Genomic DNA, 13288 nt, shown 5'->3' with positions numbered 1-13288 from the left:
TCTATTTAGATCTTTACAGTTTTCGCAAAACCTTTTTTTAAAAGATTATTGTTTATATAGTCATAAAATAACCAAAACACGTTGGCCCTTTATTGTCTCCCAGGCTGCAGTGCAGTGGCACGATCTCGGCTCACTGCAACCTCCGCCTTGCGGGTTCAAGCAATTCTCCTGCCTCAGCCTCCCCAGTAGCTGGGATGACAGGTGCCTGCCATCATGCCTGGCTAATTTTTTTTTTTTTTTTGTATTTTTAGTAGAGACAGGGTTTCACCATGTTGGCCAAGCTGGTCTCAAACTCCTGACCTCAAGCGATCCACCCACATTGGCCTCCCAAAGTGCTGGGATTACAGGCGTGAGCCACCGTGCCTGTCCATAAACAGTTTTGGAAGTTTACACAACTATTCTTGATAAACATAAAGCTCAACTGGTGGATATCAAAATGCCAGGCATGTCAGAAATTAGCCTACTGGCTGTATGAATTTGGCATGCTGTGGACATGTCAGTTTTATTTTTTGGATGAGATGGACAGTATCAGTCTCCTGGTAAGTTGGTTATGGGTAGGTAATTTGAAAGCTTCTATCGTAAAATCTAGTCTCTCTGACACTGCCCTGTCCACTGCAGCCACATCTCCCAATACTCAAGAATCCTGAGAACACGAGTGGTCATGACACTTAGGTCATTCACCAGTAAAACCCTCTATCCTTCCTCCTCAAAATCAGGAACACTCTCTTATCCTCCCCACTGACTCCCACCCCTGACAAGCTTCACCTCCACGCTGTGCCCTACCATTATCCTCTAGAGCCTCAACTTCTCTTTGAAGAAGATCCTTCTAACATTTTGGCAACATATTCCCTCCACTTAACCTCTAAGTCCCATTTTAAGTTTCAGTCACCAACCAGTGCAATCACAGCTTAGACTTCATTTGTCACTTAAAACTCACCTACAGTATATTACCCATTTTGTGGTTTATCCACTCAGCCCATGAGCCACTCTCCCCTTCCTGAAGGTTATAACTGGAAAAAGAACACTTGAGTTTCTGAGGATTTTCCAGGTCCTGTGGAAATCCAGTTCAATTATCTTCCTTGGGTTCTGTGAGATACCCAAGTGGCTTTCCAATAAATCCCCCTTTGTTGCTTAAGTTAGCTTGAAGTAGGTTTCTAGAACAATTAACTCTACCATATATAAGACAAAAATATCCTGTCAGAAGTGAATTCAAGTTACAGATGCATAGAAAGAAATTATGAAACCGAGTAGCAATGAGTCTCAAGAGTTGAAATATAAACATGCACCTGTGTTCCTTTTCTAGTAACTCTTCCTCTCTCCTTAGTGGTTTGCTAACAGTTTCTTGGCCGAGTCCACATTTTTCCAATCATTCTTGTATAGTATAATCTTGTTTCAATATTCAAGATTGCTTATTTTATAACTTCCATCTTAAAGTCCATTCTAGGCTCATCTCCTTGCCTCCAGCCTCCTTTCCTAAACTATGTTCCTCTCCACCTGTTCTAACTCAAGCTAAACCTGTTTTTGAACCTAGAGGCTCACAGTAAAGGAGAGGGATTATCTTTCTTTAATGGACTTTCCCTTTTTTCTGAGTTTTGTATTCTCATACATCCCCTATGAAGGAAGCAGAGAAAGGATGAAGAAACCACTTAAGTAAGTGGTCAAAGATATCTCTGCCATCTGCTACTGGCTACCTGTGTGAACATGATGGTTCTTATAAGCAATGTTTGGTTTTCTTGGAGCAATGTTTAGCTTCATGCCTATATTTGGTACCAAAAGAACTCCTTATAGAATGGAATCCGTGTTTCATCAGGACACTATCCCAACGTCATTTTTCAGGTTGGATGTTCCTTTGTTTAGCCTGGAACAACTGCAGTCTGATGGTTTCTGCCCTTCTGCTAGTCTCCACGACCCTCCATGTGGGGCTGCAGGAATCCCTGACACCCTCTTGTTTACCCTTTAAGGGCTGCAGAGAAGTAAAATGAGTTGAAAATGCCTCTATCTTCTTCTAAGGCACAATACATTATGATTATTTCAGGCTTGGCACTCTTGACCAGTGTCTCATTAAAAAATGCTCAGTGAAATTTCTTCATTCAAACAGTAGCAGACATGAGTTGCTATATTAAAACATGCTCCCAAATTCAGAAAATATATGCCAAGCAGCCCCCTCTTCTCTGTAACGGAGGAAGAAGACTGGAAGTGCAACGCTGTATACTGCTAAGATCTCAGAACTCTTCCATAAAAACTTTATTTCAGTACTCTACTCTTCAGTGATGGACTAGGAGATTCATATTCTACCAGTTTTCCTGTATCAGTCAAGGACTCAATATAAAACAGTTGGCACAATTAAATTAGAATAATTAGAGGAAGGTTTATTTACAAAGGAACAACTTATGGTGGATAGAGTGTGACAGAACCAAAAAGGGATAGATAGTGCAGGAGCCTGAGGCTGGCAGCAGTGTAGCTGGCGCCATCCCTGGGCCCAAAGGAAAGAGGACAGAGAGAGGTAAGGAGCCGGAGGGTATGAAAGCCCATACTATTATCCTTCCAGGGAAGAAAGAAGAGTACATAAAGATAGAAAATAGATTTAAAGAGACAAAGTAGCTGTGTTGAGGAAACTCAAATTCAAGATAACACAGAGAAGGAATTCAGAATCCTATCATACATTTAACAAAGAGATTGAAATAATTCAAAAGAATCAAGCAGAAATTCTGAAGGTGAAAAATGTAACTGATATACTGAAGAATGCATCAGAGGCTCTAAGCAGAAGAATTAGCTTGAAGACAGACCATTTGAAAATAGTCGAATAAAAAATAAAATTAAAGAAATAAAAAATGAAAATACACAATCAGAAGAGACAAAAGAAAAAATAATAAAAAGAATGAAGCACATCTATGAGATCTAGAAAATAGCCCCAAAGGGGCAAATCTAAGAGCTTTTGGCCTTAAAGAGGAGGTAGAGAAAGAGATAGGAGTAAAAAGTTTAAAGGGATAATAACAGTAAACTTCCTAAACCTAGAGAAAGATAGCAAAATCCTAATACAAGAAGGTTATAGAACACTGAGCAGATTTAACCCAAAGAAAACTGCCTCAAGGCTTTTAATAATCAAACTACCAAGGGTCAAGCATAAAGAAAGGATTCCAACAGCAGCGGGAGAAAAGAAACAAACAACATAAAATGGAGCTCCAATAGGTCTCACAGCAGACTTTTCAGTGGAAACCTTACAGGCCAGGAGAGAGTGGCGTGACATATTTAAAGTGCTGAAGGAAAAGAAAACATTTACTCTAGAATAATATATACCGTGAAAATACCCTTCAGACGTGAAGAAGAAATAAAGACTTCCCCAGACAGACAAAAGCTGAATGATTTCATCAACACAAGACCTGTTCTACAAGAAATGTTAATGAGATCTAGTTCTTCAATTTGAAAGAAAAGGACATTAATGAGCAATAAGAAATCATCTGAAGGTCCAAAACTCATTGGTAATAGTAAGTACACAGAAAAACACAGAATATTAAAACACTGTAACCGTGATTTGTAAACTAGTCTTTTTTTTTTTTTCCCCCTGGGTTCAAGCGATTCTCCTGCCTCAGCCTCCTGAGTAGCTGGGACTACAGGTGTGCGCCACCACACCCAGCTAATTTTTGTATTTTTAGTAGAGAAGGGGTTTCACCATGTTGGCCAGGATAGTCTCAATCTCTTGACCTCATCATCCACCCACCTCGGCTTCCCAAAGTGCTGGGATTACAGGTGTGAGCCACCATGCCCAGCCTTGTAAACTACTCTTTTTTTTTTTTTTTTTTTGACATGGTGTCTTTTTTTGAGACGGAGTCTCGCTCTGTTGCCCGGGCTGGAGTGCAGTGGCCGGATCTCAGCTCACTGTAAGCTCCGCCTCCCGGGTTTACGCCATTCTCCTGCCTCAGCCTCCCGAGTAGCTGGGACTACAGGCGCCCGCCGCCTCGCCCGGCTAGTTTTTTGTATTTTTAGTAGAGACGGGGTTTCACCGTGTTAGCCAGGATGGTCTCGATCTCCTGACCTCGTGATCCGCCCGTCTCGGCCTCCCAAAGTGCTGGGATTACAGGCGTGAGCCACCGCGCCCGGCGTAAACTACTCTTATACTAAATAGACCAAAAGATGAACCAATTGAAAATAATAACTAAAACAAATTTTCAAGGCATACGCAGTACATTAAGATATAAATAGAACCAACAAAAAGTTAAAATGTGGGGGATGAAGTTAAGTCATAGAGTTATTATTAGTTTTCTTTTTGCTTGTTAGTTTATGCAAGCACTGTTAAGTTGTTATCAGCTTAAGATAATGGCTTATAAAATAGTGTTTGAAAATCTCATTGTACCCCAAATCACAAACATACAACAAACAGACACAAAAGTAAAAGGCAATAAATTAAATCATACCACCAGATAAAATCACCTTTACTAAAAGGAAGAAGAAAAAATGAAGAGAAGACCACAAAACAATCAGAAATAACAAAATGGCCGGAATATTACTTGCTTATCAGTAATAACATTGGATGTAAATGTACTAAACTCTCCAATCAAAAGACATAAAACAAGATCCAGTGATCTATCACTTAGAAGAAACACACTTCATTTATGAAGACACACACAGACTAAAAATCAAAGGATGCAAAAAGATATTCCATACCAATGGAAACTAAAAAGGAGCAGAAGTAGCTACACTTATATCAAATAGATTTCAAGACAAAAACTATAAGAAGAGACAAAGGTCATTATATAATAAGGGGATCAACTCAGCAAGAGGATAACAATTACAAATGTATATGCATCCAACACTGGAATACCCAGATATATAAAGGAAATATTACCAGAGCTAAAGAGACAGACCAATAATAGTTGGAGACTCCAACATCCCACTTTTGGCACTGGAGAGATCTTCCGGACAGAGAATCAGTAAAGAAATATCACACTTAATCTACACTATAGACCAAATGGACCTCATAAATATTTACAGAGCATTTCATCCAACAGTTGCAGAATACACATTATTTTTCTCAGCACACGAATTATTCTCAAGGATAAATCATATGTTAGGTCACAAAGCAAGTCTGAAAACATTAAAAAAACTGAAATAATATCAAGCATCTTCTCTGACTACAATGAAATAAAAGTAGAAATCAATAAAAGGAGAAATTTTAGAAACTATACAAAAACATGGAAATTAAACAATATGCTCCTGAATGACCAGTGGGTCAATAAAGAGGTTAAGGGGGAATTGAAAAGTTTTCTGAAACAAATGATAATGGAAACACAACATGCCAAAACCTATGGGATATAACAAAAGAAGTACTAAGAGGGAAGTTTATAACTATAAGCATGTACATCAAAAAAGAAAAAAAAAAAACCCTCAAATAACCTAACAATGCATCTTAAAGAACTAGAAAAGCAAGAGCAAACCAAACCCAAAATTAGTAGAAGAAAAGAAATAATAAAAATCAGACCAGAATTAAAGATTTTGAAATAAAGAAAACAGCACAAAAGATCAATGAAAAAAAAGTTGGTCTTTGAAAAGATAAACAAATTGACAAACCTTTAGACAGACTAAGAAAAAAAAGAGAGAGGAGCCAAATAAGTAAGATATGAAAAATGAGACATTAGAACCAATGCCACAGAAATTCAAAAGATCATTAGTGGCTATTATGAGCAACTATATGCCAATAAATTGGAAAATCTAGAAGAAATGGATAAATTCCTACATATGTACAACCTACCAAGATTGAACCAGGAAGAAATCTAAAACCTGAACAGACTAATAACAAGTTACGAGACAGAAGCTATTAATAAAAACATAAAAATTTTCCCAGCAAAGAAAAACCCAGGACCCAATGGCTTCACTGCTGAATTCTACCAAACATTTAGAGAAGAACTAATACCAATCCTACTCTATTACCAAAAAAAAAATAGGAGGAGGGAGTACTTGCAAACTCATTCTATGAGGCCAGATTTACCCTGATACCAAAAGCAGAAAAAGACACACCAAAAAAGAAAACTACAGGCCAATATCACTGATGAATATTGATGCAAAAATTATCAACAAATATTAGCAAACCAAATTCAACAACACATTAAAAAGATCATTCATCATGACCAAGTGAGATTTATCCTTGGATGCAAGGATGGTTTAACATATGCAAATCAATCAATGTGATATAACAGAATGAAGGACCAAAGACATATTATTTCAATTGATGCTAAAAAAGCAATTGATAAAATTTAACACCTCTTCATGGTATAAACCCTCAATAAACAAGATATAGAAGGAACAAACCTCAATATAATAAAATCTATATACAACAGACTCATGGCTAGTATCACACTGAATGGGGAAAAACTGAAATCCTTTCCTCTAAGATATGGAACAAGACAAGGAAGCCCACTTTTTTTTTTTTTTCTTTCTTTTTCAGTAAGAATGCTCAAGGATCAAATATGTCCACTTTCATCACTGTTATTCAGCATAGTACTGGAAGTCCTAGCTAGAGCAATCAGACAAGGAAAATAAAGGGCATCCAAATTGGAAAGGAAGAAGTCAAATTATCCTTATTTGTAGATAGTATGATCTTATATTTGGAAAAACCTAAAGACTCCACCAAAGAACTATTAAAACTGATAAACAAATTTAGTAAAATTGTAGGATACAGAATCAACATACAAAAATCAGTAGGATTTCTATATGCCAACAGTGAACAATCTGAAAAAGAAATCAAGAAAGTAATCATATTTATAACAGCTACAAATAAAATACCTAGGAATTAACTAAAGAAGTGAAATATCTCTACAATAGAAACTATAAAACATTGATGCAAGTAATTGAAGAGGACACACAAAAATGGAAAGATACTCCATGTTTGTAGATTGGAAGAATCAATATTGTTAAATATCCATACTGCCCAAAGTAATCTACAGATACAATGCAATCCCTATAAAAATATCAATGACATTCTTCACAGAAATAGAAAAAAAATCCTAAAGTTTATATGGGACCACACACACACACGCACACACCCTACCCAGAATAGCCAAAGCTATCCTGAGCAAAAAGAACAAAACTGGAGGAATCACATTATTGTACGTCAAATTATACCACAGAGTTATAGTAACCAAAACAGCATGGTACAGTTATAAAAACAGACATGTAGAACAGTGGAACAGAATAGAGAACTAAATAAATAAATCCATACATCTACAGTGAACTCATTTTTGAGAAAGATGTCGAGAACATACATCAGGGAAAGGACAGTCTCTTCAATAAATGGTGCGGGGAAAACTGGATATCCATATGCCAAAGAATGAAACTACACCCCTATCTCTTGCCACATACAAAAATCAAATCAAATGGATTAAAGACTTAAGTCTAAAGGTTTAAATCTATGTTCTCAAACTATGATACTACTATAAGAAGATATTGGGGAAAATCTCCAGGATATTGGTCTGGGCAAAAATTTCTTGAGTAATACCCCACAAGCACAGGCAACCAAAGCAAATATCAACAAATGAGATCACATCAAGTTAAAAAAAAACTTTTCAGCTACTCGGGAGGCTGAGGCAGGAGAACGGCGTAAACCCGGGAGGCGGAGCTTGCAGTGAGCTGAGATCCAGCCACTGCACTCCAGCCTGGGCGACAGAGCGAGACTCCATCTCAAAAAAAAAAAAAAAACCAAAACAAAAAACTTTTGCACAGCAAAGGATACCATCAACAAAGTGAAGAGACAATCCACATAATGGGTGAAAATATTTGCAAACTACCCATTTGACAAGGGTTTCATAACCGGAATATATAAACAACTCTACAGGAAAATAATAATCTGATTAAAACAGACAAAAGATCTGAATAGACATTTCTCAAAAGAAGACATCCTGTTTGACATCACTGATCATCAGAGAAATGCAAATCAAAACTACAATGAGATACCATCTTACCCCAGTTAAAAATGGCTTATATCCAAAAGACAGGCAATAACAAATGCTGGTGAGGATGTGGAGAAAAGGGAACACTTGTACACTGTTGGTGGGACTGTAAATTAATACAACCACCATGGAGGTTCATCAGAACACTAACAATAGAGCTGCCATATGATTCAGCAATCCCACTGCTACGTATATACCCAAAAGAAAGGAAATCAGAATATCGAAGATATAGCTGCACTCTCATGTTTCTTGCAGTGCTGTTCACAATAGTCAAGACTTCGAAGCAATTTAAATGTCCATCAACAGCTGAATCAATAAAGAAAATATAGTACATATACACAATGGAGTACTATTTAGCCACAAAAAAATAAGATTCTGTCATTTGCAATGGATGGAACTGGAGGTCATTATGTTAAGTGAAATGAGCCAGGCACAGACAGACAAATTTTAAATGCTCTCACTTATTTGTGGGAGCTAACAATGAAAACAATTGAAGTCATAAACACAGAGAGTAGAAGGATACTTACCAGAGGCTGGGAAGTGTAATGCGGTGGGGGAGTGGGTAGGGCATGGGGAATGGAGATGGTCAATGGTTACAAAAATATTAGAAAAAATGAGTAAGACTTATTTGCTAGCACAACAGGGTGACTATAGTAAAAAATAATTTAATGACACATTTTAAAATAACTACAAGAGTATAACTGGATTTTTATTTTTATTTTTATTTTTTTGAGACAGAGTCTCGTTCTGTCACCCAGGCTGGAGTGCAGTGGCACAATCTCGGCTCACTGCAAGCTCTGCCTCCTGGGTTCATGCCGTTCTCCTGCCTCAGCCTCCTGAGTGGCTGGGACTACAGGCGCCCGCCACTATGATTTTTTGTAACACGAAGGATAAATGCTTTATCCTTTAGCAAAGATGGATCCTCCATTCTGATGTGATTATTATGCATTGCATGCTTTATTGAAATAGCTCATGTAACTCATAAGTATATATATCCACTATGTACCCATAAAAATTAATATTAAACTTGTCCAGGTGACTTTGGGAATTCCCATCCCATTCTCACCACTGCAAAGCCTTTAGGCAGTAGGAAAATCCTCTAAATCAAAACAGTATTAAACTATCTTCAGATAAGGTCATTTTCTTTGAGTTGGACTTAAGAGTTTGAGACTACCTCATGGGAAGCACTTCAGAGTGTGGGATAATAGAGGAAGACTGGTGTAGTACTTAAGGCCATAGGGTTTTGAGGTGAACACACTTCAGTCACATTCTAGCCATGCCCCTAACTTGCTGTGTGACCCATGACACATTACTGAGGATACAGCCTCAGCCTCTATGTTCTCATCGATAAAATCAAAATACTGATACCTACATCATAGAGATACTCAACGATTAAAAAGGTTACTGTGAAAACTTGCTCTTAACACAGTCTATAAAATTTAATAAGCATTCAACAAATGATAGATATCATCATGACATACAAGGATACCTCAAGACTTAGAGAGGAAGCTGAGCTTGTAACTAAAGCTGAAGAAGACCAGTGCACAAAATGGACCACCTCGAGATCGTCAATTATAATGGTTGTCATGTTGTGGCCTCTTGAAACTGTAGTTTTGAAAATGAAACTACATATAATGAAGGGATACTCTTTTTTTTTTTTTTTTTTTTTGGGAGACGGAGTCTTGCTCTGTTGCCCAGGCTGGAGTGCAGTGGCATGATCTTGGCTCACTGCAACCTCTGCCTCCCGGGTTCAAGCAATTCTCGTGCCTCAAACTCCCAAGTAGCTGGGATTTCAGGCGCACACCACCACGCCAGGCTAATTTTTGTATTTTTAATAGAGACAGGGTTTCACCAGGTTGGCCAGGCTAGTCTCAAACACCTGACCTCAAGTGATCCACCCACCTTGGCCTCCCAAAGTGCTGGGATTACAAGCGTGAGCCACCACGCCCAGCCATGAAAGGAGAAATTTTCTACACAAGTTAGTCTTAGGGGCATCTTCTCTAGAGCTTCAAGATCTTTACTAATTATTCTAACTTCTTTATAGGACCCAGAGATGCCTCCTTAGGGTGTGAGAAGACCAAAATTAATGAAGACCTACAGTTAAATCTCAAAACACCTGGGGCCTATCACAGATGGAGAAATCAGAGAAAAGCGTTCAGATTGTATTTCCACAGCCTTCACAACTAAAATCGACTCATCAAAGACTTAAGAGTACCAACAAAGAGATGAATTAGTCTCTGTCTATAAATACCACTTAGAAAATAACTGGAAGGATTACCCAGGTTTAACTCTAGATGGCATCTGCTTTACCAGTTTTGTTAATGAGCTCTATACTAAACTGAGAGAGTTTATTCATACTAATTACGTCGTATTAATTATATGCTCCTCTCCACCTGTTCTAATTCAAGTTACACCTATTTGTGGACCTAGAAGATAAGAGTAAAGCAGAGGGGTGATCTGCTTTTGACACACTTTCCCTTTCTCTCTTTGAGTTTCATGCTTTCATACATCCTTGTGAAAGAAGTCAAGAGAGAATGAAATTCCACTTAAGTAACTGATCAAAGGTACCGCTGCCAAAATGCCCCTCTAAGATCCATGTTTTAGCACAAACCAAAAAGATGTACAGGCATCTAAGTAATCTGAACAACTGATCCATGCAAACTCATGGATCTTCAACTGAAACAACTCATGGGAAATCACCCCAAGGCCTTGAAGTCACGTTGACGTCCCTACAACTTAGAGTAGCCTGGAGCACCTGCAGATTTATATCTCAAGGTCCAAAAAGAAAAATGTCAGCATCCCAATGACTCCCCTTTGAGTAATCTGCTCTTTTGTGCCCCCACATACCCTTGAACACATGGGATGAAATAATAATCCCAGTCAATGGGCACCCTATGACCTTTCTAATAGATACTAGAACCACCTACTCTACCCTTAACCTTCACAATTACTTACCATAATGCCTCAGTAGTGGGGGTGGATGATTTGCCTCTTTCTAAGCCCCTTTTGGTGTCTCTTGGACTCCATCATGCCCAACACAGTTTTTTGTTAAATTTCACAGTCCCTGTTAACCTATTAGCAGGATTTACTTTCTATTTGGAATGTTAATATTTTTGTTTATCCAAAGTACTAATTCCTGAAGTCCTGGAACTCCTTCCCACTGGCCTTTATCCTCCAAAAGCTCTGACAGATCACCCCAGTTTCCTTGCTCCCCTCATAATTCACCAAGCCCTTGGCATCCCTCACTCAGAACATGCTCACTCACATCCATCAGTTTCTTTGGTTATAGGATCAACAGACATATTGGGGAAATAGGGCCCTTAAAGTAGAAATAGACCCCACCATTCCCCCTCCATGAACTACCCCAGTTTCCTTCAAAATCTGAAGCAAGTGAAAGTCTCAGATCTGTTTACTATTCAAGGATTCCTTGACAAAAGGTTCCTCATCCCTATTTGCAGTTCCTGTAATGCCTTTGTTTTCCTTGTACAACACCTAAGGTTAGACACTGCTAAAGAAAATGAAATGGCTGAGTGTAGTGTGATGAGTCACCCACCAGATTACTTAAGGCTATGTCTGCTGCCTGAACGCTGAAAGCTAGGCAATGAGTCAATGGCCCACTCAAGGAGCAGGTGTTCCTGAGAATCGAAACATCCCAGAGTGTATCTGAGAGCACACCAAGGAAAACAGTCCCATCGCACACACACAGTAGGCGAAGAGCCAGAAAATTAGCCTAAAAGCAGCTTAGAAAGGTGACTATAGTCAATAATAATTACACATTAATGTATATTTAAATAAATTTAAAATAACGAAGAGCATAATTGGATGGTTTATAACACAAAGAATAAATGCTTGAGGGGATGAATACCTCATTTTCCATGATGCATTGCATGCTGGTATCAAAACATCTCATATACTCCATACACCTGCTATGAGGTGTACGAGTAGGTATACATCTACTATGCACCCACAAAAATTAATACAAAATTATTTGAAAGTAAAAATAAATAGATAAATGAAAAGCAGACAGGTGGCAGAGCAGACCTCCAGAGTTGTCCTGCTCCCTGCTGCTGCCCAGGAGTACCTGTAGGTAAGTCCCAGTAAACTCATCTACTCCTCAAACTGAACTTCTCTAAATCATTCTTTGGTGTCTTGGCTCCTTCCCAGTATGGGGGAACTTGCTTCTATACTGTTCTGGCTCTTTCCCATAACAAATGGTGGTTGCTGGGAACTAGGGGGAGGAGGGCAAGGTGCAGAATAGGGAGCTGTTTCATGGGTGTAGTTTTGGCTTTGCAAGATGAAGAGTTCTGGAGAATGACTGCCAATGATGTGAATGTACTTAACACTACTGAGCTGTACACTTAAAAATGATTAGGATGGTACATCTTATGTATATTTTGTCACAATTAAGAAAACTTAAAAATGCGCAAAAGCTCTGAACAGATATCTCGTGAAAGAAGGTAGACATATGGCAAATGAGTATGGGAAAAGATGCTCAAGTCATCTGCCATCAGGAAATCGCAAATGACAACTACAGTGAGGCCAAGTGCAGTGGCTCATGCCTGTAATCACAACACTGTGGGAGGCTGAGGTGGGAGGATTACTCGAGACCAGGAGTTCAAGACAAGCCTAGGCAACAAGACCCAATCTCTACAAAACAAATTTAAAAATTACCCACGTATGTTGGCATGTGCCTGTAGGCCCAGCTACTCTGGAGGCTGAGGCAGGAGGATTGCTTGAGCTCACGAGGTGGAAGCTGCAGTGAGCCATGATTGTGCCACTACACTCCAGCCTGAGCAACAGAGCAAGACCCTGTCTCAAACACCAAAGATTAAATAAACTACAACGAGATATCACTGACAATGTCAAATGCTGACAAGGATGAAGAGCAACAGGAACTTTCATTTATTGCTGGTGGGAATGTACAATGGCAGAGCCGCTTTGGAAAACTTGGGAAGTTTCCTACACACTAAATATACAGCTTTACCATCTGATCCAGCAGTTGTACTCCTAGATATTTAACTACTTATTTCAGCACAAAAACCTGCACATAAATGTTTATAGCGGTTTTATTCAAAATTGTCAACAACTGGAAGCGACCAAGATGTCCTTCAATAGGTGAGTGAATAAACTGTGGTACAGTCATTTGATGGATCAGCAATTTTTAAAATGAGCTATCACACAATTAAAAGACATGGAGCTTCCTGCCACTGAGTTTAAGAAAATAAGACATGGAGGAACTTCACACTAGATGGCATTCTAGACAAGACAAAACTATAGAGACAGTAAAAAGAGCAGCAGTTGGCAGAGGCTTGGACAGAGCTGGAGGGGAATGAATAGGTAGAACACAG

This window comes from Theropithecus gelada, chromosome 16 (assembly GCF_003255815.1).
Source record: "Theropithecus gelada isolate Dixy chromosome 16, Tgel_1.0, whole genome shotgun sequence".
Taxonomy (NCBI): Eukaryota; Metazoa; Chordata; class Mammalia; order Primates; family Cercopithecidae; genus Theropithecus; species Theropithecus gelada.
The sequence above is the reverse complement of the archived record's forward strand: the minus strand, read 5'-3'. Positions refer to the sequence as shown.